The sequence below is a fragment of the Vicugna pacos genome, chromosome 14 (assembly GCF_048564905.1).
Source record: "Vicugna pacos chromosome 14, VicPac4, whole genome shotgun sequence".
In the NCBI taxonomy this organism is placed as follows: Eukaryota; Metazoa; Chordata; class Mammalia; order Artiodactyla; family Camelidae; genus Vicugna; species Vicugna pacos.
This window is the reverse complement of record NC_133000.1, coordinates 69,026,356-69,053,379: the sequence shown is the minus strand read 5'-3', so window position 1 is coordinate 69,053,379 and position 27,024 is coordinate 69,026,356. Positions and strand designations below refer to the sequence as shown.

At 44.1% G+C, this 27,024-nt stretch overlaps 1 long non-coding RNA gene across 1 annotated transcript; it reads left to right on the top strand.

Moving 5' to 3' along the window:
- Positions 1-24: 24 nt before the first annotated feature.
- On the top strand, positions 25-22,291 carry LOC140701182 (uncharacterized). The gene is made up of 3 exons (XR_012080111.1): positions 25-270; positions 18,105-18,455; positions 20,310-22,291. It is a non-coding gene; the product is annotated as an uncharacterized lncRNA (long non-coding RNA).
- The last annotated feature ends 4,733 nt before the right edge of the window (positions 22,292-27,024 follow it).

The following is a 27,024-nucleotide window of genomic DNA, read 5'->3' as shown; positions in this document are numbered from 1 at the left end:
AGCTTCCTTGGAAGGACCAAACACCTTAGCAGCAGCAGAGGAAAGGGAACGTTTTCTTTGTCTATACGTATAACTAACATTTTGAAGACTTAATTTCTTTGTAGTGTGACTTCTTGCTGATCATCCTTCTCATTTGTCCTAGGATTTCCTCCCCTGTGTTCTCTTTTACTTTAACTTCAAGATGATCCATTGAGGAATACTACTCAGCCATAAAGAATGAAATAAAGCCATTTGCAGCAACATGGGTGGATCTAGAGATAATCATACTAAGTAAGTCAGACAGAGAAAGACAAATACACGATATCACTTACATGTGTAATCTAAAAAAAAGATGCAAAACAACTTACAAACCAGAAATAGAATCAGAGACAGAAAAACTATGGTTACCAAAGGGGAAGTGTAGGGAGGAATGAATTCAGAGTTCGGGACTAACATAGACACACTGCTATATGTAAATAAATAAGGACCTGTGCAGCATAGGGAACTATATTCAATACCTTATAATAACCTATAATGGAGAAGAATCTGAAAGTGTGTGTGTGCATATATACATATATAAAAAAAACCCAAATCTTGCTGTACACCTAAAACTAACACAGCATTGTAAATCAACTACTTCAATAAAAAAAAAATTAAAGATGATCCATTGAAACAATCTCCCCGGGGCATCTTGTCTACCGGACTAGTTTGAAGCCCTGTCTCATGAACCCAACAACGTTACGAGGCAGCGGCTACCATGTTGGTTCATCCATTCCACTTGTGGATGCATTTCCCCTTCATGACTTCTGTAGAATTAGCTCATCCTCAAGCTGGAAGGAGCCTTGGTCATCCAGACAAAGATCTTGACCACCTGCCCAAATCCTGCCAGGCTCTTCCCGACGAGTGGGTGAACACTCCTGGTGATGGGGAGCACTTGTCTTCAGATGACAGCTCATGCTCTCTTCAGATGGCTCTAACCCTTAGAACATCCTTCCTTCTACTGAACTAAAATCAAGCCCTCTATAATTTTCACGAACCTGACAACTGAGTGTTTGAAGATGGTGAGCTGGACCTCTGAGTCTCTCCTAGGCTGAAGAGTCTCCATTCTTCCACATCCCCAGCTTTTTCAACTGTTCTTCAAATGTCAAGTTTCCTGCCTTTTGTTGTCTTGTCTATATTTCTCTTAAAGCACCAAACCTTTTTAGAACTTTCTGAAAGTATGGGCACCAGAGCCCTCCAGGTGGTGTTTTGAGCAGCAAACATAGACCAGAATATCATCTCCATTTTTCTATAATAGGGAAAATTGCCAGCAGTCACACTCTGAGGATACCTTCTTGTTGGAGACGCCTCTCACCGACCACAGCTGGGCCTTCTTTGTTCATCCCTCAGTCGTGTTGTCATGATCGGTTCCTCCATTCAGGACAAATCTATTGAGTGTGTTAAGTATTCTGGTGCACGCTGGGCACCAAAGAACAGAATAAGCTCATCTCTGCCATAAAGGGGAGCAGGATCGAGTTAGAATAAAATACAGGATCACAACATGGAGGGGACAGATGGATCAGAAGGAGAATGTTTTGCCTTGGAGAAAGGAAATAGATCAAGGTGGGTAGAAACAGAAAGTGTCACACGGATGAATGCATTCATTCATCCAGCAAATATTGAAGTCGATAGTTGATCTGAGCACTGAAGACCCAGGAGTGAACGAAAAAAAAAGTGCCTTTCTTCTTGAAGCTCATAATTCAATAAGAAGGGGGAAAACACAGGGTATGTGAAAGCCTCCCTCTGGAAGAGGGGTCTGCAGACCAGGGCGTCCTGGCCAAGCCCGGCCTGCCGCTTGTTCACGCAGACAGCGTCACCAGAGTTCCGCTCACTGGTGGAGCTACTGTCGGGTGTGCCCCTCCCACAGGGATGGAGCTGTATCACTGTGTGCAGAGACCACAGGGCTGAAAATGTTGGCTCTGGCCCTCAAAGGAAAAGTTGACTTATCCCTGATCTAGAAAAATAAGACAGATGAGGGAGAAGTGAGGGGGAGAGGGCTCCTCTTCAGAGGGGTTGGTCAGGAAGCCACACTGATGAGGTGACATTTGAACGTAGACCATGAAGGATGGCTGGGGCGGAAGAATATTCCAGGTAGAAGAAAAGGCAAATCCTCCCCCCCCCCAAAAAAAACCCAGACCAAAATCTGGAGTGAGCTCAGAGGATCCAGGTCACACAGGTGTTGTCGGGCCTTTACCAGGACGCAGCGGGCAGACAGGGGCAGGCGAGCAGAGCAGCAGTGATGATTCAGCTGGTGTTGCGCGAGGCTGGGGGCCCTGGGCCGGGGTTGCGGAGAAGGGTCTGGTGCCTCAGTGGCCTGGGGCCCAGGCTGGGGTGCTAATGTGGGAGCCAGGGGTACGTGGCCGGACCTTGTGTGCTCCCTGAAGGTAGAGTCAGCATGACTTTTCTGGTGCTGTTGAGTGTGGCATGAAGGAGGGAGGAGGGTGGTGATAATTCCCTTTTCAAAACCGTCTTAGGAAAGAATTATAAACGGACAGAAAGCTGCAAAATTAGTCCAAGGGATGCCTGCTGCATTCCACCGTCTGCTTTGTTTGTCCCCCTCGCTCTCTTGAGGATGTGCATATAATGTTACAAACTCTGTGTTTCAACTTTTATCTTGAATCACTTGAGGATAACTTCTATTTGGCTCTTCACTTCTAAATATAGCAGTATAATTTTTAAGAACAGTTTTCTTCTAATAAATCAAAGAATTAATCTACTTTTCCTGCTCCTCCCTCCACCCCACTTACATGTGCTTGTGCAACTCATAGGGTATATATTCCAATCGCTGGAGGTGGGGGATACACTGAGAAGTGGGAGAGAACTTTTGGATGGCAGGAGGAAATGGGGAAGTTAATTTTTTTTATTGAAATTCTGGTGTACAGCATAGTGATTCAGTTATATGTATGTGAATATTTATATTTCTCATTATAGATTATTACAAGATATTGAATGTCATTCCCTCTGTTATAAGTAAGACCTTGTTATCTATTCTGTATACAGTAGTATCTGCAAATCCTGAACTTCCAGTTTATCCCTCCTCCCCTCCCCTTTCCCGCCAGTTACAAGTGTGTTTTCTACGTCTGGGAGTCTGTTTCTGTTCTGTAAATAAGTTCATTTGTGTCATTTTTGAAGATTCCACTTATAAGTGATATATGGTATTTTTCTTTCTCTTTCTGGCTTACTTCACTTAGAATGATGCTCTCCAGATCCATCCATGTTGATGCAAATGACATTTTATTTTTTGTGGCTGAGTAGTATTCCATTGTATAAATATACCACATCTTCTTTATCCAGTCATCTGTTGATGGACATTTAGGTTGTTTTCATATCTTGGCTATTGTAAATAGTGCCGCTTTGAACATGGGGGTGCATGTATCTTTTTGAATTAGAGGTCCCTCCAGATATATGCCCAGGAGTGGGATTGCTAGATCATAGGGTAAGTCTATTTTCAGTTTTGTAAGGAATATCCATACTGTTTTCCACAGACGCTGCAGCAAACTACATTCCCACCAACAGTTTAGGACAGTTTTCCCACACCCTCTCCAGCATTTATTGTTTGTGGACTTTAAATGATGGCTGTTCTGACCAGTGTGAGGTGATAACCTTGTTGTAGTTTTGATTTGCATTTCTCTGATAGTTAATGATATTGAACATTTTTTTTCATGTTCCTATTGGCCATTTGTATGTCTTCATTGAAGAAATGTCATTTTAAGTCTTCTGCCCATTCTTTTGATTTTTTGGTTTGTTTTGTTTCGTTACTGAGTTACACGAGCTCTTTGTATATTGAGCTGAACCCTGATGCCCCTGTAATATGCACTGGACCTTGGGGTTTCGTGGGTCTTGCTCTACCTCTGAAATAGCGTTTAAGTGACGTTTTCTTTGTGTCATCTTTTCACCTTAGAAAACAGGTTACTAAACAGTTCACTGTGTCAGATTTTTTCAGTTTGCTGTGTGTCCTAACTTCCAGATTGTTACATTTGATAAGACATGTATCTTTCAAGTGTTTGTATTTTAGTGTTGTATGCTTATTTTGGAGGAACTGAACAACCCAAGGGATCTTTCAGTCTTAAGATTCCTACTTTTTTAAATAAAATACATGACTTAAAGAACTTTTAAAGGAGATCAGAAATGCTAAAAAGTTATTTGATAGAGAAATGTATCTTTTAAAGCAGAAGTAGATACACCTCAAACTTGAAACTATCAGTGACATTTGACAACTAAGCACGTGTCAGCCTCAGCGACCCCTTTGGTCTTAGTACATAACTCATCTCAAAGCTAGAGGGCTTCATGTTCGTGTGTTCCACCAGACCACATAGAACTTCATTTCATAAAACTTTGGTTGAGCAGCTGGAAAAAGTGAGGCAGGCTTGGTTTCCTTGGTTAATCCATTTCAGAGAACATGAAAGAATGTTATCATTGATTACACAGAATAAAGACCAGGGGTAAGATTCAATAAATACACACTTACAACCAATTACTGTTAGGTTTTAATTTAATTTGGTTCTTTGCTTGAAGCCAAACTTTGTCCTAAACTAATGGCTAGATTCTTCACTTGTGAAACTTTTAATTACTTCGTAGTTCTCTCAGAAGAGAATCAAGAAATCAAGCTCGTGTTTTTGCCTCTCATCATAATCCTTGGATAAAGGCAAGCGGGACCCTTTGGAGAGATGAGGCTTTTGAAGGAAAATGCATATGTAATTGGTTGTGTGGTTTGGATGAGGAGGAAAGAGATTGGAAATTTGTGGGCCTCATTTAAGGTTTAAAATGCAAGTTTTAATCAAGCACAGATCTTAAAAGCATAAAGGTCACTGCCCACAATTGGTTGGAATATAACTCAGTGTATTTCAAGTGTGTTACATTATCTCTGGAGTTTCTCACTTTAGCGGGATTTAATGTAACTTAATACAAGGCAAGATAACAATGGAAACAGAATACAAAGCTGCTAAGGTGTTCTTTTCTCTGCATAAAAATAGAAACAACACACTGAAATATTCTGATTCTAATGGCCTGTTTTCCCACTAAAATAAATAACATGTTTTCATAAGGTAATTATTTTATATGATGAGTTATCTGTAAAGCAGAAACAGTCGTCTTTTGCAAATCAGCTAAGATACAATCATTATTTCCATTCATGAGTCTACAATGCTGTACCCAAAGGATGACCTGTTCATAGTTAATTTAGTGTCATTTCAAGATTTATTTTGAAATAGCGGAGTCATAAGGCTTAGGACATCATCCATTCAGTGAGCATCATTTAATAAACATGAGTGGAACCCTGGCATTTCCACATCATGTGCTTGATACCGGGGCTGACAAGAGCTTTGCGTAGAGTGAAACCTACTGTCTCACCTGGGGGAGATTGTTCTCAGGGGGCCCTTGGCAATGCCTGTAGACAGTTTTGGATGTTAGGACTAGTGAGTAGAGATCCGGGGTGCTGTGAAAGATCTTACGATGCCCATGACAGTCCCCAACAAAAAAGAATTATCTAGTACAAAATGACAACAGCTCTGAGGTCGAGACATCCTGGCCTAGAAGGAGCAAATGAGGAACAGCTGCAGCTTGACAAGGACCAAGGTGGAGGTGTCGTACATGTGGCGCGCTCACAGCTCGGGAGGCGGCGTTCGGCCTCGGCGGTGGTGCGTGGAGGCGCTGTTACAGGTGAGGATTCCTAAACGAAGCATCTTCTTAGCCTAGGCTTAGGTGCTGAGTAGAAATTCACTTGACAGTTGAAGAAAGGTGGGTTTTCTGGTGGAGGAAACGTCATACGCAAAGTCATAGAAGCAAGAGATACTCCAGAGTGATTGGTGTATTACGGCAGCATTAGGCTAGCCAGAGCTTAGATCCATGTGAGGGACAGGAGACAGATGACTCCGAGGGGCCGGATGAAGAGCTGGTCCTGCGCGGTGAAGAGATTGGGCCACCTTGTCTACCAGCAGAGAGTCACTGAAAACTCATGAGCAGGGCAGCGCTACTGTTGAGTCTTGGGGCCTTTGGATAGTTGTATGGAACCTAGTCTGGAACCATAATCGTTGGAACCGATTAATTGTCTAGAGTAGGTAAGAGACAATGAGACATCTCTGAAGACATTTAGGAAGCAAGATAGAGACCTTTGGAACAAACTTACTGTGGTGAGAAGGGAAGGAGTTGAACACCCTTAGGTTTTGGCTCGAGATGCTGGTGTCGTTACAGGAAACGAATCAGTGCTGAGAAAGGGAGTGGACTCGGGTTTGGACTCGGCGTGGCTAGCTGGGGACAGTGGCTTGTCTACAAGTGCTCAGGGCAACTCTGTACATTTAGATGGAAAGGAATTCCATGATGGGAATCTTAGGAACACAGACTTGAGAGGCAAGGCAGCCACAGGTGGGGCCGTGAAAGGAACAGAGGACCAAACAGAAGCAGAAAGGAAGTCAAAGAGCATGGTCAGCACTACTGACTGAAATGTTTATGTTCCCACAAGACTCATATGTTGAGAACTTGATCCTTGATGATATTTGAAGATCGGGCTTTGGGGAAGTGATTAGGTCATGAGGGCAGAGCCTTCACGAATGGGATTAGTGTTGTTATAAAAGAGACCCCAAGGAGCTCTCACACCCACTCTGCTCTGTGAGGACACGTGGAGAAGACGGTCGTCCGTGGGCCAGGAAGCAGGTCCTCATCAGACACTGAATCTGTCAGTGTCTTGGTCCCAGACTTCCAGTCCCCAGAACTGTCGGTGGCTTAGAAACAAATGTTTCTCCGTCAGCACCATTCTGTTGTAGCAGCCTGAATGGACTAAGGCTGTTGGAGTCCAATTAGGACGGTTTCAGGGATGGTGCTCCCATCAGTGTCAAAGATACCGTGTCGAAGGTGACAGAAGTCCACTTGCTTGGAGCCCACTGAGTTGGGTAACATATAGAGGTCACTGGTCACCTGCAAGAGAACAGCTCTGGTGGTAGGATGTGTGTGGGATGACACTGGGATCAAAGGGTCTAGAGAGGGAGGGGATGTGAGACAGTGAGTGCCCTGCACTTTTTAAGGAAGTTTGCCTGAAATTGGAGTCAGAGGGTAAATAGCGATACTTAAAGCTGGAATTGAAACGGACAAGCTTATCTGCTGAGTGTGCAAGGCCAGCAGTGCTGTTCTGTCTCCTTTGATTTTTTTTCACGTTTACATTGCTATTTTTGATTTTTAAGTTTACATTGCTATTTTTGAGATTATAATTGTTACTAAGACTGGATTGAACCATCAAGCTCTGCTAGACATAATACCGAGAGCATGAAAGGAGGTAGGCTTGACTGAAAACATTCAACATTTCAGTTTCCATACAACAAAAGGGACACTCCTTTTAGGTTAGATGAACTTCGGGTGGGAAAGTGGTTCAGAGTCGCAGACAGGCAGCTGAGAAGCGTGGGTGCAGTTTGTTTTCCGTTGAGGGACGCAAGCAGACAAAGAGGGAGGCTCTGAATTGCACTGCAGGCAGCAAGATGGAAAACACTTTTTCTTAAAACTTTTGCTAGTTTTAACAACGGAATGAACAGAATGAAAAGCAGGAGCCCAGCCCAGAAAGGAGCTTCCTGCTTGGCATGCAGAAAACTTTTAATTGTAAATGTTTGGTTGGCTGTGGGAATACTGTCTGATGGGAGCTTCTGCTGAAGCATCTTTACCTAAAATGAGAAGTGGTCGTACAGAGGTTTTTTTTCAATATGTTCAACGTGCAGCTGTCCAAAAGAATTCTGCGTGAGCTTCTGTAATGTAGTTCTTTCTTATCCATCCTGAAACAGTATGCTTATTATGTTCATTAAATTTCTGTTAATATTCTTCCACCGACTTTCTCGATTCTAGATAATTAATGCAGTGTTCTCCTTATCTCAGTAACGGTTCGTATTTAACAGCATCCGTTGAGGTACTGGGTACATACTAGGCAGCCAAACATATATTGGAAATTGAACTGAAATATACACACTGGAATACAGAATAAAAAGAGGGGAGAAGCTATCCAGATATGATAAAATGAATGCACACATCTGGTCTTTTTACTGGCTAAATTTAATTAAAAGCCTGTAAAGAAAGCATCTATGGACTGTTTCAAATCTACTGTCATCAAGAGCTTCCAGAGAATCAGCATTCATTTATTGAGAGCCTTTTAAATATGCCAAAGGACATGAATTCAGGCTTTGGGACCAGGCTCTTTAACAGCTCCAGGGAGTACCTCTGGCCTTATTTGCCATGTCTCCTTAACTGGCTTACCTCTAAAATGGGCAAAGCGCTATCTGCTTCATAGGGATGATGCAAAATGTAACGCAAAATGAACAGCGGTACCATTTCTTGAATGAGGGATTAGGGTTGCTTATTTTGTCAAGTATTATGGAAAACACTTTAGAGACAGTGTTTGCATCTTGATGCAGTGGAGGGACCCTGACAACTCCACCCTCCTGAGCTGGAAAATAATCTCCAAAAGTCATCTACGGGAGTTAGGCTAAACATGACTACTGAGATGTAGAATGACTTCATGACATTCAGTTCTTTAAAGTTAGGTCAAGCCATTTGAAATCATTCTTACAGGTCAAATAGTCAAGGTTTGGCAATTTCATCTGGTCCAAACTAACACAGCTACATTCATCTAAAAATACATTTCAAATTGTACCCTAAAAACAAACGGTGGACTTGGGTGCATTCTCCTGTGAGCCACTGGACTAACTGGCATACTCTCAGCGTGGAGGGGGCAGTTTTTCCCATTGCTTTGAAATGCATGACAGAAATTATGTTGAATTATTGTGTCATCCCTCCATCAACTGGGAAGTGATGGGGAGACTTTGAGGTAGGGCTAAAGTTGGATCAGATGAACAGTTTAGAATATGGAAGGAAGACCACAGGCACCTTCCTGTTCAGCAGAGTTCATGAAAACCTACGGGAAGTTTATTTGGAAGTTAGAAGTGGCTTTGAGAGTTCCCATTTAAAGAAGCCTCAAAAAGCCTTATCTTAGGAGACACTGTCTCCTTTCAGAAATACTATTATCTTTTCTTCATTAAATAGAACAAATCAAGTTCCAAATGCCATATTGAAATGACTGGGCTTTTGTTGTTTTATTACAAGAAGAAAACAGTCTAGTCTTTCTCTTTGCCTTTGAGTGTTTCGTAGAGGAAGTCAGGCATTATTTTGTTTGTAATTAAAGACTATGTACTAAAGCACAATTTGAATAAGCAACTTTAATTAATCAAGGAAAAAACCCAATAACATTCTACGCCCATATTTCAGTTTCTAAGAATGAGTGAAAAGGGTTTTCTTTTCTTTTTTCTTTTCCTTTTGAGGTTAGAAGCAGGTCAGGTCAGTAATTGAAGCTGGCTAGTCATCAGCTGGTTTGACCTGCTAGGCTAGAATTTTCTTTACTACGGGAAAGTGTAATCAGAAAACCAGATGTAGCCCCATCCCGAGGCTGGAGCATAATGAAAAGCAGGCAGTTCATTTATTTTCTCCAAGCCTTTCAGATCTTCGTTCAGCCATTTGGGGCTCGACTTTGCCCTGGACTGAGGAACTGCAGTGGGAGCCTTTATTTAACTGGATCACAGTCCAAGAATGTAGAAATGGAAATTCAAATGTTTGCAATATCTTGAATCTCCTAGTTCCTTCAAAAGTTGATGGCTGTTTTGTGCTTTTTGCCTGAAAACGGGACAAATGAGATTTCAGACAAGACTAGGAGCCCATCCATTAGAGGCTTATTCTGATAAGAGTGTTCTCCTGAGGTCCTATAGGTGATACATCAGTGATTGGGGTGGGGGTGGGAAAGCATGACCTGAGCGAGTGATGTGGGGGTCAGATACAGTTTGATCAAGCATATTCAATAGAACTCTTGTTTTCATGACATAAACTAGCTCCTTCTGCATTCAGCTCCGCACATTTATTTGTCCTACTTTATCCCAAAGCTTTGCACGTGCATCCCAATGCCATTCTCCATTAAAATTCATCTGTGTATCCCCATTCTCATAAAAGAGGTCATCTAAGAGTTAATGTTCTCTTTACCAAATTTCCATAGACTGTCTTGTATATCATGATGCTGTTGGAATGTTTCTTATATAAACAGGTTTGAACTATTTTTTGGATATTATCTATTCAAAGGCTCTCTCTCAAATAATGAGAACACTATTTATTGTGAGCGTAAATGAATAAAGAAAAGAATTCCATTTATGAAGCCATTAGTCTTTGGGAAGATACTTTAAAGACCACAGTTAAGGAGGAGTCCTCACCACAAACTGCAGGAGAGACTCCCCTTCAGGCTTCTGAAAGGGCTTTGTCATGCGGGGTGGAAGGGGCACTGCTGGGTTTGACCTCTCCTCCGTAACTTGCAAGGAAGCGAGGGCTGAGAATGATCTGAAGATGTGAGATGCTGAAGTATCATGCATGAATGAGTCAAACCTGGACTTCTGCCTAGGATACAGAAAAGAAATCTGGGGTTCTGTAGTTTCTGATTGTAATTTAGGGAAGGTGTTGAAGGAAGGAAGTAAAGCCTGGTGGAATCTGTTCTTTTTATGTGGCTTGGATATGGTTTAAAGAGCGGGAAGACGGGGTGAGCAAGAGATCCGTAAAATGAGTCACCGAAGCGTGTACTCCGTGAATGATCTCACTCAGACATCTCAGATACTTAGTGACTGGAGTACGCGGAACAGGACGGATGGATTTATTTGTCCATAATGGATGGAGATATCCAATCATAAAGGTTGGGGTGATCAGTCTCACCCTTTTGAGCATCTTGTCCCAGAAATCATTCCTGATACAGAAGGACTGAGCAGGAGAGCTGAAGGGCCTCCCATCTCGTCCTCTTTCTTGAGTCAGGAGGCTGGCTGCTTTCCCCAGATCTGTGATGGAGGAGAGGGTTCTCTTCTCCAGACTATTGAGGACTTCAGCATCCAACATTTCATTTCTGAGCTAGATGGAATTATGGCAGTATAGAATTTCATCCTCTGCTCTACCGTGGTCGGGGGCCGGAGGGGCCTGGGATCATGTTCTCCACATGGCTGAGGCATTTGGAGTGAAGAGGGGATGATGATAGAAACTTCCAGATGGATTTTGGTGTCCTCCTCCGTCACTTGTAAGCAGGTGCAAGCCGCTCCCACAGGACCTTCACTTTCTCAACATGACCTTTCCTCAGCTCCCCTGTTTCTCTTTTTTCCCCTTAATTCTTCTACCTCCACCCTCACTCCACACCCCAGGGCTTAAAACCACAGACAGATGGGAAGGAACGGCTGTGACTTCAGTGATTGCCAACCACAACCACGGATCAGTTCAGGGACCTGGGGAAGTAAATATGCTGCCCACATGGCTTATGCCAGAGAAACATTTCAGTTACTATCTGCGCTTACCCTAAAGAATTTGTAGAACGTCCTCTGTTTGCTAGAATGAACGTCTTCATCTTTGGAACACTAATTTGACTGCTGAACAAATTCTTTTTTGGTTTGTCCAAAGTACCTGAAGAAGACGAAGGGACAAGGAAATAACAAAATATCAATAAAAAAAAAAAGAAAGAAAGCCTGAAACTGTGGAATGAGCACCCCAGTATAATTCTCATTTTGCATCAGTCTTTCCCGGGCTCGTTCCCCGTGCTGAATCATGTCTTTTCTTGGATTGGCCCTAGGAAAGACGGTCATCATTTGAAGTTTGTCTTTAATCAACTGAGCAACTGTGTCCCTCCTCACAGACACACTCCCTCTCCCCTCTCTGGACCTAAGCTCCAAACGTCCCTATTTCTTTCTCTTTCGCATCTCCATCAAAAAGATGCCTGTCCCAGCACCATTCCCTCAAGGTGATGGCTAAAACCTGAGACTCAGCCTGAGGACGTCATAGAAAGTTTGATCCCCGATTCAAATCTAACCCTGAAAACTTAAAGGGCTTCTTAAGCCTTTGTCAAACAGGGCTGACAACTGCACTGACACTCCTGTGGCTTTCTCAAGTTCGATCCTACAGATGGCTAACCTGAGCCACCATCATTTTAATTCTCTTTGCCCTTTTAATGCTTTTATTTCCTCCTTAATATTGCCTTTACTGTCATATCCCACTAGAGACAATTTTGACAAGCACGTGAAAAATGAGAGTAAGTCATATGATTTTTAATCTAAAAATACATATTCCATTTAATATAGAATTGAGGTCTCACATAAAAGATGGCAGGTGTATACATCCGATATTTAAAAGGAAAACTACACTCTGCCTCTTAGAGAAAAAGCATGAACTGCTGAATTATGTTGAGGTCTTCCAGGTTTGCCTGTTTTAAAAATGTTTCAAATATCTTAAAACCGTTTTATCTTTACTGCAAATACATGGTAATTTCAGGCAGCCTGAGTTGCGATAACATTCTCCTTAAGGATGTAAACTCATTCTTGGCTTTTTTTCCTTAAGTGATTCTGTATCTGTGTTTGCGTTTAGAACCAGAAATATCTTTGGGAAACGATTTCTGTAAGTTGAAAGGATGACCAGGTAGGGAATAAAGACAGGGAAGATCTGTGATTCACTATTTTAACGGTATGTGCCTGAATCTGAATTTCATGTAGGGTTAATTTAAGTTTATGAAAAAGACACTGATGTCTCATAAATTAAAGTTTTTGTTGCAATACTGACGTTTAGCAACTAAAAGAATAAACTTCTGAGCAAAGAACAAGAATATAAAATTCTCCTTTCAGTCCTGTTCACAGAAGAGTAAAGACAAGTCCGTCAAATTCTAGAATTTACTACGTTTTGGGGAGTGGCAACGGGAGTGCTTTTTCTACTTGAAAGTGTCATTTTTACTTTCTTGTTTTCCTTTTGGAAAAGCATCAGGGAATTGTTTTGGGTTCACTTATGAATCAACGTAGATGGCTCTCATTTCCTGAAGACGAGTGACAAGAAATAGCGCCAGTCTCGTTAGCACTTGAGGATAATTATGTGTTTTTAATAGTTACATAATCTTATAACTATAATTATGTATTACATAATTAATCTTCTACAATCAGAAGGGAGGGGGTGTCATTACTGTTGAAGGAGAATGTAGACTCCAAATTAAATGATAAATGGTTTTGATATATGCAGAATACACAGGGAGATCTAAAAGAGAAAGCAAATATAAGTAACAAACTGAAGAAGGCATTGTCACAGAGCAAATTATACCTTAGGGACTTGGAGGAAACGGAAACTGATCCTACTGAAGCCTTTTCCTTAGAAGGAGATGTTATAGCTGTGTTTAGTGATGTCTGATACTCACCCGCTCTGTTAACAGTTCTTCTGAGTCAGGGGGCTTAATATTTTTAACTGACTGTACCTGACAGTCGTCTGCACCTGGCAGCGGTGTCCCCCACTCCTCGGGAGTGGAAATGCACAAAAGGCAAAACACAGTGGAGAATTTGGAAAGAGCCCATTCGGGAGTGGTGGAGGCTGCTCCCCAGAGCTCTGGTCTCGGGTCCGGGGAACCCTGTGGAACAGCAGGCTGGCGGTTCTGTTAACGGAGCAACAGGCTGACCCGTTCACTTCAACCGCAGTGTGCAGTGCAGCTTGGCAAGTAACCGATGGAAGAGTCTTTGTAAATATTATTGGCTTGGTTGTCACATGTTTGCACTTGGATTTATTGAAGCATAGATTCAGACCACATTGCCCGGACTTGTCATAAATCTTGGGTTTGTAGGACTTGAGAAAAGAGCAGTATTTCTCCTCTGTCTTTCCAGCACGGAGCCACAACGTGGTTCAATACTGAGTCCTATTTTAATGTTTCGAAGTGTCAGCACTGTGTTTTGCGAAGCAGGGAGGTATGTGGAACCTACTGTAGGGAGATGAGAATATAAACAGATGAGTTGAAAATAGCTAATGTGTCATGTGTGCCTCTGGGGATAGAATCTGAAGTTTTTGAACAAAACTTCAAAACTCGTCCATGCAAGCCAGTACTGTCTTCCAAGTACCTTTTTTCAGATTTAGACTTTGTCTAATGATATTACTCAGCTCTTCTCTTGGAATCACTTTCAGAGTCAGTTTATGAACCAAATAACAATCCACCTGTTCCTGAGTCCGGCACGCACTTCTACCAAGTCGCGTCCCACGGCTCAATGACTCAGCCCTGCTCACCAAACCTGCCTCTGAATAGCCGTCGTCTCTATTCCCTTCTTCCAGAAATAAAACTCAAAGTGGGAGGACTGTCCACCACTGGCAATATTCCAAAGAAGTGTGTAGGAAAAGGCTCAAAAGAGAAATTCCAAACATGGGAATGCTTCTGGGTGATCGTAGCATCATGGTCACAACACCATCATGAAGCCCCAAGCAGCCTGACTGCCAGGCATGCGGGAGTGGGGCAGGAGGTTCCCCCAGTGCTTCGAGGGGCTGGCTCATCAGAGGGGTGTGGGCCCCACTGCTTTGTAAGGCAGGGCCCAGGAGCCTGGCATGGCCAGACACCAGACCTCAGCACAGGGTGCTGGGTGAGGAACCTCGACATTGGACGGTGTGGTCAGGGACACTCCAGCCCCTCTGCTGGTGTGAGCAGGAGACTGGAGTGCAGGACCTGTGGTGGCAGAGACCATGGTTTGAGCTGCTGGCTCAGCCCATGACGCTGCCCAAATGCCTAAGTGCAGCCCAGACTGAATTTCGTGGAACTCGCCAGGAGGCTGTTCTGGGGGGGAGTCCGGCTGCGACTTTATCTGCTTAATACTCGCTCTGCCCCAAGTGCCCACTTTGCAGGGGACAACGTGGACTTACCTTGTCATTAGATTGAGGGACATGTCCTGGATCTAACTTCCTAGCACTGCGAGCTTGAATAAGTCATGACCTGCCTGAACCGCAGCGCCTTAATTTGTAATACCACCGAACAGTCTGGAACTTTCTTTTGCAACGTCGCACTCTCTGCATGACTGAGCACTTCAGCGTTCTTCACACCGTTGCTTATTTCAGAAACTCATGTGGAGTAGGGGGAAAACAAAGTCTTAACCTGAAAACAGTATCTAATATATCATTTGCTTTAATGAATATCCCGAACATGAGCTCGACCTAGATTTAAAAAAAAAAAAAAAGAGCACTTTTACTGTTGATCCATTGTGGTAGCAATTTTAAATTTTGTAACTTGCTTTCACTTTGTTCCTAAATTCCTATCCCATAATCTCTTTCGGTTATCACAGTTGAGGGGAAAAATGATTCATAAAAAGCTCACAGTGGGATTAAATGAGTTACAGGCACATCTCACACAGATACATACTCTGGTCGGAAAAGCTTTCTTTTCAAAGTTTCAATGAAAGTGAGTCTTTTACGGAGCTGGCGCTGGCTGCGGCCACTTTCAGCCCCCCGTGATGTGAGTGGGGATTTCTGGTCTGAAATATGCCCGGATTGCACGCCCTGGCCTGTTTGTGCGTGAAATACAGCAGCGGCGCTGCAGAAACGATTCTTCACGTCCGACCCCCGCCGCTAGCCTCGCGCACGTTGTTCTCATTTCCGCCCTTCACAAGGCATTTGTTCCTTCCACCGCGCTGTGCTTACGTGGATGAGGTTCATCTGGTTTGTTGATGTTATGAAATATGGAATTCTCATATTAACGGTCCTCAAATCATATGGGAATACTTTGCACCGTGTCTCTGCTGCGGCGCAGCGTTACCTTGTATCCTACAGAGTGGGCTGACATGCTATTAAATTACTCCTTTTTATGTCGTTCGCGTTTCTTGTTTTCGGAGGACCTTTGTCCTCCTATTTGTGAAGTTGCAACTCTGACACTGGAAAAGGGGCCCTTGGAGCACTTGAGAGCTCGACTTCATAGAAAGCCACGTGGATCAGCACCTTCAAGGCCTGAGAGAAGGGATTTTGAAAACGGCACTGGAAGACGTTAAACTACTTCGTTTATCCATCAAGTCAGGGCTCTTTTAAACCCATTGATACATTTTAACAGAAGATCACCTGAGCCTTTCCACATGAGTGTCCAGTGACTTTTCTAGAATATTAACTTTGCCTAGATTATGCAGGTCAGGGATTCTTTAGTGAAGTGAGAACAGATTATCTTGGTTAAATTATTTCAACGAACTAGCCTAGTACAGTGAAAGATAACCACAGCATCTAAAAGCCAAATTATAACTGGCCTTATTTTTCTTACTAAAATCTTAATGTTTCTGAAAACACGCAGAGGCTGGGGCACTGGTTCTTCAGCTTGAGTGTGCGCCTAAATTGCGTGGAGGGCCTCTTTAAAACAGACTGCTGGGTCTCGTCTCAGAGTCTGATTCATGGAAGGAGGTTGGGACCAAGACCTCCCGTTTCTGACAGCTTCCCAGATGATGCTAATGCTGTGATCTGGAGATCACACTCACACACCCGGGGGAGCTACTGAGGGAGAAAGGGGGAAATGGAAGGCAGGTCAATGAGAGCTCTGAGCATCACTTCCACTTTTAATCAAATTTAAAATACGGTTCAAGATTCAAAAGTACCAGAACCTGGAGTCAAATCTAAATCAGAATTTAAGGTCTTACAGATACAGATCTAAAAACGATAAGCTCCCTTTTATTTCCTTCCCTGTAATCACTCATAGTCTGGCCCCTGCTCAGAGAATTCTCCAGAACCACAGACGCTTAGAATTGGACAGGACAACAGAGCAGCCATCTTAGTGAACCTACCCAGAGCCAACAGCGGCTTCAGAGGAAAGCTCACAAGCCGGGACCCAGCACACAGGGCCTCGAACCTTGACTCCTTGAATTTCTTAAGTGGTCAGTCGTTAAGGGACACAGGCACCCCTGCCGGTTCCCTTGTAAAGGAAGGAAATGAACTTGTCTTTCGAATCTTCAGCTGCAATAAAAAGACATAATGGAGCCAAGTGTAGATGTGCAAAGTGACCATTTGAAGGGGCCTATGGGACGTCTGAGCCTGCAGGACGGAGCTCCACACTAGACGAAATTCATCTGCACATCTGGACTGAATCCTGCACGGATGTGCCGCTAGCATCCATCAAAGAGAGGAACGCTGGCTGAGCCTTTTTCGAGTGCCCAGTGCCTCTGGCAGGTGTCCCAGGTGCGATGCTGCTGGAAGTGAGCGTAGCCCAGAAGCCACCAGTGCTGTGGTCCTAACGGCCAGAGCCCTCCCTTCTGGGAGGGGACGTTCTGGTGCCTGTTTTCCAGATGTTATAAAAATACCCAGTCCTTCTAACCTCCTGGTTAGAACATCCTGGTCATGGTCTGGCTTCCCCTGGCTCGGTCTGCCGGTTTGAAGTGTTCTGGTTTCTGCAGCAGTGAATTCTCACAGTTGGTTAGGAAGTCAACTCACTGTAGAGAGCTGGACACGCAGCCCCGCTGGGTCTCCGCACGGCGATGCTTCTTGGTATCGCGATGGGAAGGCTCGTGATTAGCAGCTGGTCTGTCCTGCACCTTAACCTCAGGGACAGGATGCACTGGGCCTGCTGAGTCTGTGTGGGGGTTTTGTTTCTGTAAAGTTATTAAGTGGACATTCTGGCTTTACACTCTAGTCTAATGAGCTTGGAAAATGGGCTTCTGCCCCCAAGTAGCTGCTTGTAAAGCCGAGGGCCAAGTCTCCCTTGGAGGTAAATTCTCCAAGTCCTTAGCGCTCTGCGTTGGGGCTGGGCCGCTGGGTCCTCGGTGGTCCAGGTGCGACTGTGTGGGGAGAACCAGCCCTTCGTTTTGTAAGCAGACTGGACATTGGCATGCTACCAGTTACAGGCCTCTCCTGGGAGGCTCAGATAATGGCGCTAATGTCTGTCCTGACTGGGAGTTTAATAAGCCTCATAATCTAATGCAGGCTTTGTTCAAAACATCTCATGGGAGAAAATGCCTGTACTTAAGACACTGAAGACTTGTGTCAACTTGTGGCTTAAGCTCATGACCATTTGCACTTGAGTTCATGGCCATCCTTCCCCCCTCATCCACCAAAGCCGTCCATTTGTCTTTAGTGTCCCCAATTTGCCACTTCTTTTGTCTCTGTCTCTTCTCCAGACCACAGTCACTTCACAAGGATGTCACTGTTTGGCCATACAGGGTCCCACTATAAAAAAAAAATTTTTTTTTTACATGCTGTAACTGTTTTGGGGAACTCGGATAATTTTCCCCCATAATCAAACATATTCCCAGTGGCATCACTGAGAATGGCAATGCCTTTATTCACTCCTTCCCTCTTCCGTTCCACAGATGCCTGTCAGACACACCATAGGGCAGACCCTCGGTAGGTGCTGGGTAGAGAGGCCAGGATACACCCCGCGGGGTCCATCCACTGCGGCAGAGGCTTCTATTCCAGTGGAGATGATACGGTTTTACTCAAAAGAGCAGTAAGTCCAAAAAGAAAAGGGGCTGAAGAGCACCAGCTGGAGGCCTCTCTCCTCCTGGTCCTGGGAGGATGGGCTTCTTGTGAACAAGCAGCCCTTCGGGAGCAGACACGAGGTCTCCGTCACTTCTGCGCACCCTGCTGTGATGTCCAGACTGTCCCCAGGCTCCGAGGACACTGATGACTTTGAAAGTATTAAAAGTGAGGTGGGAAGAAAGGTGAGCAAGATGAATGACGGCTTGGAAATGGTCCTGGGCTTGGTGCGTGTCTCCGTCTCAGTGCTGACGTGCCTGAAGTATCACATCAGGGAGCTCTTCCCCTTTTCCTCACTGAGATAATTCTCTGCCTGAATGAACAGAAGAGGGGATGTGTCTTTAGAGTGGTTCGTGCCATTAAACTACTCCCAATAGTAGAGGACAGAGTAGATGCAAGGTTTTAATTAGACTAACCCTGAAGAGGTACAAAGAATAGTTTTACAAAATACTATCCTGTCATAACAAAACAAAATTCTGCCACTTGTGGCCACGGGGATGGACTTGAAGGGCGTTATGCTAAGTGAAATAAGACAGACAGATAAAGACAAATGCTGTATGGTATCACTTCTGCGTGGAATCTCAGAAATATAACAAACCAGTGAACGTAGCAAAAAAGCAGCCTCGCAGATCTAGAGAACAAACTAATGATTCCCAGCGGGGGCGGGGAGGGGCAAGATCGGGGTAGGGGAGGAAGAGGTGCAAACCGCTGGGTATAAAATAAGCTACAGGGATGCGCTGCACAACATGGGGAACACAGCCAACGTTTTGTAATAACTGTAAATGGAGTATAACCTTCAAACATTGTGAATCACCATGTTGCATACCTGTAACTTGTATAATACTGTACAGCAAATGCACTTTCATAAAAAAAAATAGATTTATGAATAGAGACAAGGGCAGAAAGACCAAAGCTATGAAAATGTCATGGTCATGTTTATGAGGAGAGGGCGTGGATTGGGGTAGATGCGGGGAAATGATGGGGAGACATTGACCGAGAAAACCTACTTGAGTCCCTCTGCCCTCTCCCCACCACCGCCTCTCCAGATCGGTATTGAAGGAGTTTGAGGAAGGTCAAGGGGTTGGAAGTGGGGGACCGTGTTTCAGTCCGTTTCTTCCATCTATCCTGAGGGTCAGTGTGGCTGCAGGACAGACCCAGCAGGCCCTGGGGCTCCCACATTGTACTTGGTACATGAGCATCTTCTCTAGGCTGCCTGTGTGCCCTCTGACTAGACCAGCCCTACCTGTCCCCACCCCTCCAACCCTGGGCTTTCCCAGCTCCACATTTCTGCCTCTGACAAGAATTCAGGATCCATAGAACTCTCACCAGCCTCCTTCCAGCCAGTGGGGGAATCTCTTCCTAATTTCAAATCTTTCTCTCTTCATGCGCTGTCTCAAAGATATTTTGTCTATGTGGAGTGTTCAGTGTTTTTGTAAACAAGATGCTTGGTTTATTGCTAGAATATGACCTTGTGCAGCCCTTAAGGAAACAGACTCAGCCCACACTACCAGCTTGAATGGTGGGAAGAAAAGAAGGCTGATGCACAGGGAGGAAACAAGAGTACAAGTTAGTCTTGTTAAAATCAAAAACCCTAACAAAGCTATTTTTCTCAAATCTTCAAACAAAGATGTATCGTGTTTATCGTGTGCCGTTGATCCCTCCGTACAAACAGTTTCATTTCATTCAAATTTTTGTTGAGCGTCTCTTATGTGCCATGGACTGTGTTAGACCTTGTGAAGACTTTAAGAGAAAATCCATGGCCCGAGGGGTTTATATCTTGGCATCGAGGAGCAGTGACTGAAGGGTGATGGGCTGGTTGAAGTGGCCTCTGTTCCAGTGTCATCATCTGGTCACTTAAGGAACTTTGCAGCTTTTCTGAGGTTGAGTAGAGAGTCAGGCATAGTCTACTTGTCTGACTTTTCAGCCAGCGAATGAGATTTTTGAGTAGCATGATTACTTGGTAATAAGATATAAATTTGAAGAGGGGTCAGACCACAGACCACTTTTCAAAAGACCTTCCTTTTTTTTTTTTTTTTCAGGTTACATATTACATAATTGCCAGGAAAACATTTCTTTGAGTCCAGGAGAAGTGTCTTTGTTTTTTTCCCCTCTGGGGGCCACCGACTGCAGTTTCCATTTTGCGGTGTGTGTTAAGCAGTTCCTGTCACGCATTTGCTTGTGCACCAAACACAGCTTTAAATAAACAGCAAGGACCCTCTGAAAGATGGTGAAGACAAAAAGGAAATATTCCCCTTGTAGATTTGCTGTGCCACCGAGGGAAAGCCGACTTGAAAATTAGATCATCTCCTCAGAAACCCCAAGAAGCCAAGTGTTCTCTGCTGAAAGGGGGAAGTAAAAAAATCGAGACCGTTTTATTCCAGCACGAGGAGGGCGGGGAGAGGACCGGACTTGCAGCTTAGTGTGACAGGCGGTTGGTCTGGCGACAGCAAAGGAATCCCCACCCCCGGGGTGTGTGCGGTTCCCGGACAAAAGTGTGGCCCCAGAGCCTTCAAGGGGGGAAGTTTGGCCTTTCATCTTCCAGTTCCCCCGGCACTGGGAAGGCCAAACAAAAGAGAGTTTTCTTTTTTTCTGGGCTGGAAGGGGCACCTTCTTAAATCTCCCTCCCTTCCTGCCGGTCCCCCCTCGCCACCCCCTGCTGCTGGTTGACATCCTCCCCTCTCCCTGTCCAGGCACATCTCTGCAGTGCATCCCCAGGGAGCAGCCTCAGTTGCTGCACCAGTCACTCGCCTGTCTGGCCGGTCAGTCTCTAAGCTCCAGGGAAGAACCCCCCAGGGGTCAGGCGCGGTCCCTCCAGGGACGGGCTGGGGGAGGGTGGCCTGTGGGGCCCATTTACCCTGACAGGGCCCCCTTTTTACCTTCTCCGTGGAAGGGAACAAATCGTTTAGAAAGAGAAGCATGGAGATAAGGTTAAAAGAGAACAAATCAGGTCATTAAAACTGGGAAGGGATAAATTGGGAGTTTGAAATTTGCAGATATTAACTACTTTCTAAAAAATAGATAAATGACAAGTTTCTACTATATAGCACGGGGAACTTACTCAATATCCTGTAGTGAAAAAGAATATGAAAATGAATATATCTATGTGTATGACTGAAGCACTGTGCTGTACACCAGAAATTGACACAACATCGTGAACTGACTAGACTTCAATAAAAAGAAGAATAAAAAAAAATTGCGGTTGATTGATGTCGGACAACAGTCCAAGGATAGGGACCTTTGGCCTTGTTGCCCTTCTCAAGTGCCTGGGGTGGCTTGCGATAAGCCTCAAGTGCTTTGTCCTGTTTAGAAGACATCATCGGCAGAAGAAAAAAAAAAAACTTTTTGAACTTGTATTCCTTAATCAGAACACGTCCCCAGCACCTGGTTTTATCTCCGGGCAGGGCTGCAGGCAAGCAAGGCCCTCTGAACCCTCCCCTGGCTCCCCGCCGCCTCCTCCCTGCAGCCAGGCTGCCTTACACATGCATGTTCCCCGTCAGACGGCCTGGAATGCAAAATGATGAAAATTAATGCTATTATTAAAGGATTTTTCAATTAAATGTGTAGTTCAGAGCCAGATGCTGCGCTTTTAAAGGAAGAGAAGTTTAAGTAAAAAAGCCTGACAGATATTCGTTCCGTCTAGTGTGGCAGAATTTATGGTAGATTACAGTCTTTGATTTCTGCGGGCCTGGGTTGTCAGGTCCACTTGCAAATGGGCTGTGGGAAAGAGTTGCACTTTGGTAATTTGAAAACATATGGGACATATGGTAAATATTACACCCAGAACGGTTACGATGTTTTCTTCCTTTAAGAACTTTTCTTCTTTGCCTCCAGTGGATTGTTTGCAAGAACCCCATTACCTTTCTGCCTCTATTTTCCCTCAGAGGATAATTTGCTTTATTCTGATGCTTTCGAATCCCAGGGAAAAATCTAGAAATGGGGTATTTCTCTTCCGTGTGGGACAACATGTGTACAGCTTCCGATCCTCTCTGAGCTTCTCATCTTCGTGTGCCAAGATCGAGGCTATCTTTTTAATTTTTTGGTATCTTATGAATTCTGCATATAATGTACTACTAATATTTTAAGTCAAATGCCAAATTGAAAAAATGGATCAGATAAAAAAAATCACATAATCAACTCACAGATATTTACTGATATTTAACCAAAGGGGTATAAACTGTTTTAAAAGTGAGTTTGGATGATGTGATTTTTTTTCCCCTCGAGACCTCCCCCCCCAAAATCTTAAATGGATCAACTGACTAGGGATTGGCTACTCTAGGGAAAAAAAAGGGCAGGTACAAGTTTCAGGATTTGAGAAACTATATTACACCTGTAATTAACAACACAGGATTGGTGCACTTTAGAGTATGTTGAGGATAGATCTCATGTTGAGTGTTCTTACCACAAAACACAGCAACAAAAACCACAGAAGAACACAAGGAAACTTTTGGAGGTGATAGATATATTTTGTACCTTGATAGATGGTGGTGAGGCTCTCATGGCTGTATGCATATAACCAGACTTGCCAAGATAAATACCTTAAACTTGTGCAGTTTTGTGTGCATCAACTCTATTGAAAAGCTTCAAAAACCTATTATAATTTGCAAAATGACTTTTTATGAAATGAGTGCAAAGGTCTTTGGGAACGCCGAGGAACAGGAAATCACATCTGATGAGAATGATCAAGATAATCTTTATTGTGGAGGACACATTTGGAATAAGCCTATTAAGGATGTCATAAGAGGCAAAGATGGATACTTCAGGGTTCCTACTAGGAAAGGCTACTAGGTGAATTTGTTCATAGACTGCCATGTGACATGTCCCCTTGTGAGATGGGCTATTGGATTCCAAAGTTGGCGTGGTCCAGAGTAGACCACCGTGGACTGGTGATCCCCTGGAATACAAACTCATCAGCACATAGGTCGCTAATAAATAACACGCGACGGCCAGCATGGTGGCCAGGCATGTCTCCAGATCCTCTGCTGGGCTCCACGGATCAGCTCTGAGAAACATTGGAAGTAAAGTCACGCCCTTAGCAGGACTGTCCGTGCCCCCGATAAGGCCAGGCTGTCCACCGACTCGGCACTGTAAGCCACAGCATCCCTCACTGAGCTTACTCTTGCCGTGGGCTAACTTGTCTGCTATTTCATCTAATCTCTCTTCACTCAAGTCAGGGTGACTTCTGTAAAATGACAAATCGACTCTTGGGACGTCCTGGCTTAAAATACTTGGAGGCTCCCCACTGCCTCTAGAAAAATGTCTGAGCTCTTAAACATCGCCCACAAAATGCTCATGATCAGATTCTTGCCGGTTTTCCGACCTCACCCCTCCCATCCCCTTTTTACACAAATGCAGCTGCCTTGAAATTATCCTGTGGCTGAGTTTCCGGGGAACCCAGTCTGCCTCCATCACACACCTACTTTGATTCCTCCTCCAGGACTCCTCTGGGTACCACTTCCTGTAAGAGACCTTCCCTAACATTGCAATCTAGCCCAGGAACCTGCCTTTGTAATTTCATATCAATTATTATACTTTTAAAATAACTTTTTTTTTTTGTCTGTGACCTACTGGGCAATAAGCTTCATGAAAATAAATGTTAACTTACCTTTCTCAACCTCGTATTCATGGAACTGAGTACTGTTTCAACACAAAGTAAGCTTCCTATAAACGGTGAAAGAATGATGAAATGAAAGAATGAATGAATAAAGGAAATTGAAAACATCCCTCTTGAAGTTTTACAATAAACAAAAACAGAAACAGATTTCACAAACAATAAAAAAGATTCTAGCAGGATTTGCAGGCTTTTGTTCGACAGAGTGTAATAACTCATTTCTTAAATAGAATTTTTGCTTTACAATTTGTCAAGATGATAACTAAATTATATCACAGAGTATCATTTAAAACTGATTTTTATTGCTGTTATGACTCCTTTTAAGTATATCTCTCAGATTGAAAAGGCTATCCTAAAAAAGTGCTGGAGGGGAGGGTACAGCTCAAGTGGCAGAATGCGCCCTTAGCGTGCACGAGGCCCTGGGTTCAATCTCCAGCACTGTCATTCACGTATATAAATAAACCTAATTACCACCCACTCCCTGGGGAAAAAAAAACCCTTAAAAAAAAGAAAAAAAAAGTGCTTTAAGAACCATTCTGATTTTTCAGATCTAAAATATTTTGGCTGTATTTAGAGATCATTTCATTAATTAAATATTAATATTAACTAACTAGAACTAATAACTAATATTAGCTAGTTACCCACAAGTAGTTCAGAAAACAATTAGAAACTGAAGTAGCATGTTAGTTACAAAATGTTACGTTATGTAATAAAGGTTAAAGAGAATGTAACTCCTGAATTTTCTAGAACTCTCTAGAGGTTAGATCTGCAGCTCCTGGTGTTTGAGGAGATCTCTAAATCATGCTAACTGCTTAATTTTTATAGTCATATCAGTTTTAAGTGGCTTTAGGATTTTTGTTTGCATTTATAGTTCTAATAACTTTAAATACCCCCCTGGTTCAAGGAGTCTTAGTTGAGGTTCAGTGACCTCTTCATTGTCCTGTCAAATGTTTTTAAGGGAGGGGGAGTGTCTGAACCTTCTCAAGTTGTACATAAATGCTTGTATTTACTTGTGAGCTTTGCCTGGGGGGAGAGTCTGTGGGTTTCACAAGCTTTTCAAGATGTCACAGGCACCAGGATGGCTGCGTTCTGAAATTTGTTTAATTTATTATATAACAGCTGACCACAAAATAAATAGGACCAGGAAACAGATACTGTGAAAAATGATAAAGCTGCAGAGGGGAGTGCGGAGAGTCCAGGTTTTACTGCTTCAAATGGCAAGGGTGTGGCAAGGCCAGGTGGGTCTGCATCGGCACAGGAGAAGTAAGCATTTTGCAGGGTTCTCAATCAAGTGTGTAAGTAGCTCATCTTGCAAAAAAACACTTAGGGGCTGTGAATGATAGAAGCATAAGACAGAATTCTCTGCTTCTGAGGAGCGTGGGTGTGTGATTTTTAAAGACCTGCCGTAGTTTCACAGAGATTTCAGTTCAGAATGCTGCGAGCTCTTAATCGTTCATAAGGGCGGAAGGAAAGCTCGACTCCAGCTGGGAGACCTGCAAGGTGCAGGGTCACAGGAGAAGGACAAGGTCCCTGTGGGGCAGGAAGTGGAGCTTTATGGCAAACAGGGGTGCACAACGCAGAACGGCACTCCAAAGATAGGCAGAGGCCAAATAAATATTTGAACGCCGGGCTGGGCTCTGGTACTTCACTTCCCTATGTGGTGGGGACTCATCAGAGCTCTGAGCATGAAGCAGTATCAGATTCCTCTGAGGAGCATGGGTTTTGAAAGCAACAGGTCAGAGGCAGAGAAGTTGGGAGAGATCTCTCATACAGGAGCCCGCGCTGGAGCAGTCCACGGGGGACATGGCATGCTGCTTTAGGAGAGCGCAGCAGTGGGGTGGAAAGAGGGGTCACAGTTCCACGGGGGAGTTGTCAGGATTTCACGTATGACTGGATGTGGGTGTGAAATGTAGGGACACATCCCAGATGGTTGTCAAATTTTAACTTCCTGGGTGGTTACTAATGCCATTGATTAAAGAATAGTTAGAACTTTTTTTGGGGTGGTGGGGAGAGGAGGCAGCTGTGTTCTATTTTGAGCGTGTTTTTAGGATTCATTTGAAAAAGCCTCGTCTACAGCTGGAAACACGAGTGTGGAACGATGAGGACTTGGGACATAGACAGGGGACTTATTTGCAGACTGGGACCAGTTTGAGACATAGAATAAAAATCCTAATACGAGGGGACTGACAAAAAGAGAGCCGGGTCTAGAGGAGTGCCTGGCCGGGGATGGGGTGGCAGCCAGTGTGTTGTGAAGGGGACAACATTGGCTTGTTTTAGCGGGAGAGTTCCGGTAGAATTTAGGTCAAAATACTGATTTCATGCAGCAGCGAGAAGCGAGGAAGACGTGAGGTAGAGGTAACAAGCATGGATAGGTCTTTCAGAGGAGGAGCGGTGCCACTGGGACCGGTGGGATTGCGTGCAGGCTGCGCAGGGCTGGGATAAAGGAAGTCTTGAACTTGTTGGTGGGTGACCGACAGCAGAAAGTCAGCAGAAGAGAGGTGGGAGATGTCGGGGGGAGATGGGATCACGGGCAAAGCAAGCTACTGGCACAGTGCTAGCACCTAGAAGAGAACGGGTCCAGCTGCGAAGTATAAAATGGAAAGGAGGGTGGGCTGTGGGATGGGAATGACTTCCACAGCCAAGGACCCACGACTCCTACGTCCCCGTACCCTGAGAGCAGGCCACTCTTGGCAGAACTCGACATAAGCAACCCCCTTGCGAAACAATCGTTTTACAAGTGTCACCGCATCAGGTTTTGCTCCATGCGAAGAGCTCGTGTCAGGTTGGTTCTTACTGACACAGGGTATCTGCTTTATAAGAGACGCTTCTCTAGCACCTCTGCTTTGGTCACTGGGCCACAAAGCATCTAGAGATTTAAAAAGTTATTTTAAAAATAATAGATTTATTTAGACTAATGGTAAAACTGTCGTGGCTTTTATTGGTGGTAGTGAATCAGAGACTACCCTACAGCACCAACTGTTAGAAAAATGAAAACTTTTCTGGGAACGTTGGGTTGATTTCCACAAACAAATTTTCCTGATTCTAATATAGTAATTTCCCCACAGTGGATCTGTGGGTCCCCAGCGTGGACACTGATGTGCCTGAAGACGAAAAGGAAGGCAGCCCTCTGTCCTGGAGGCATTATT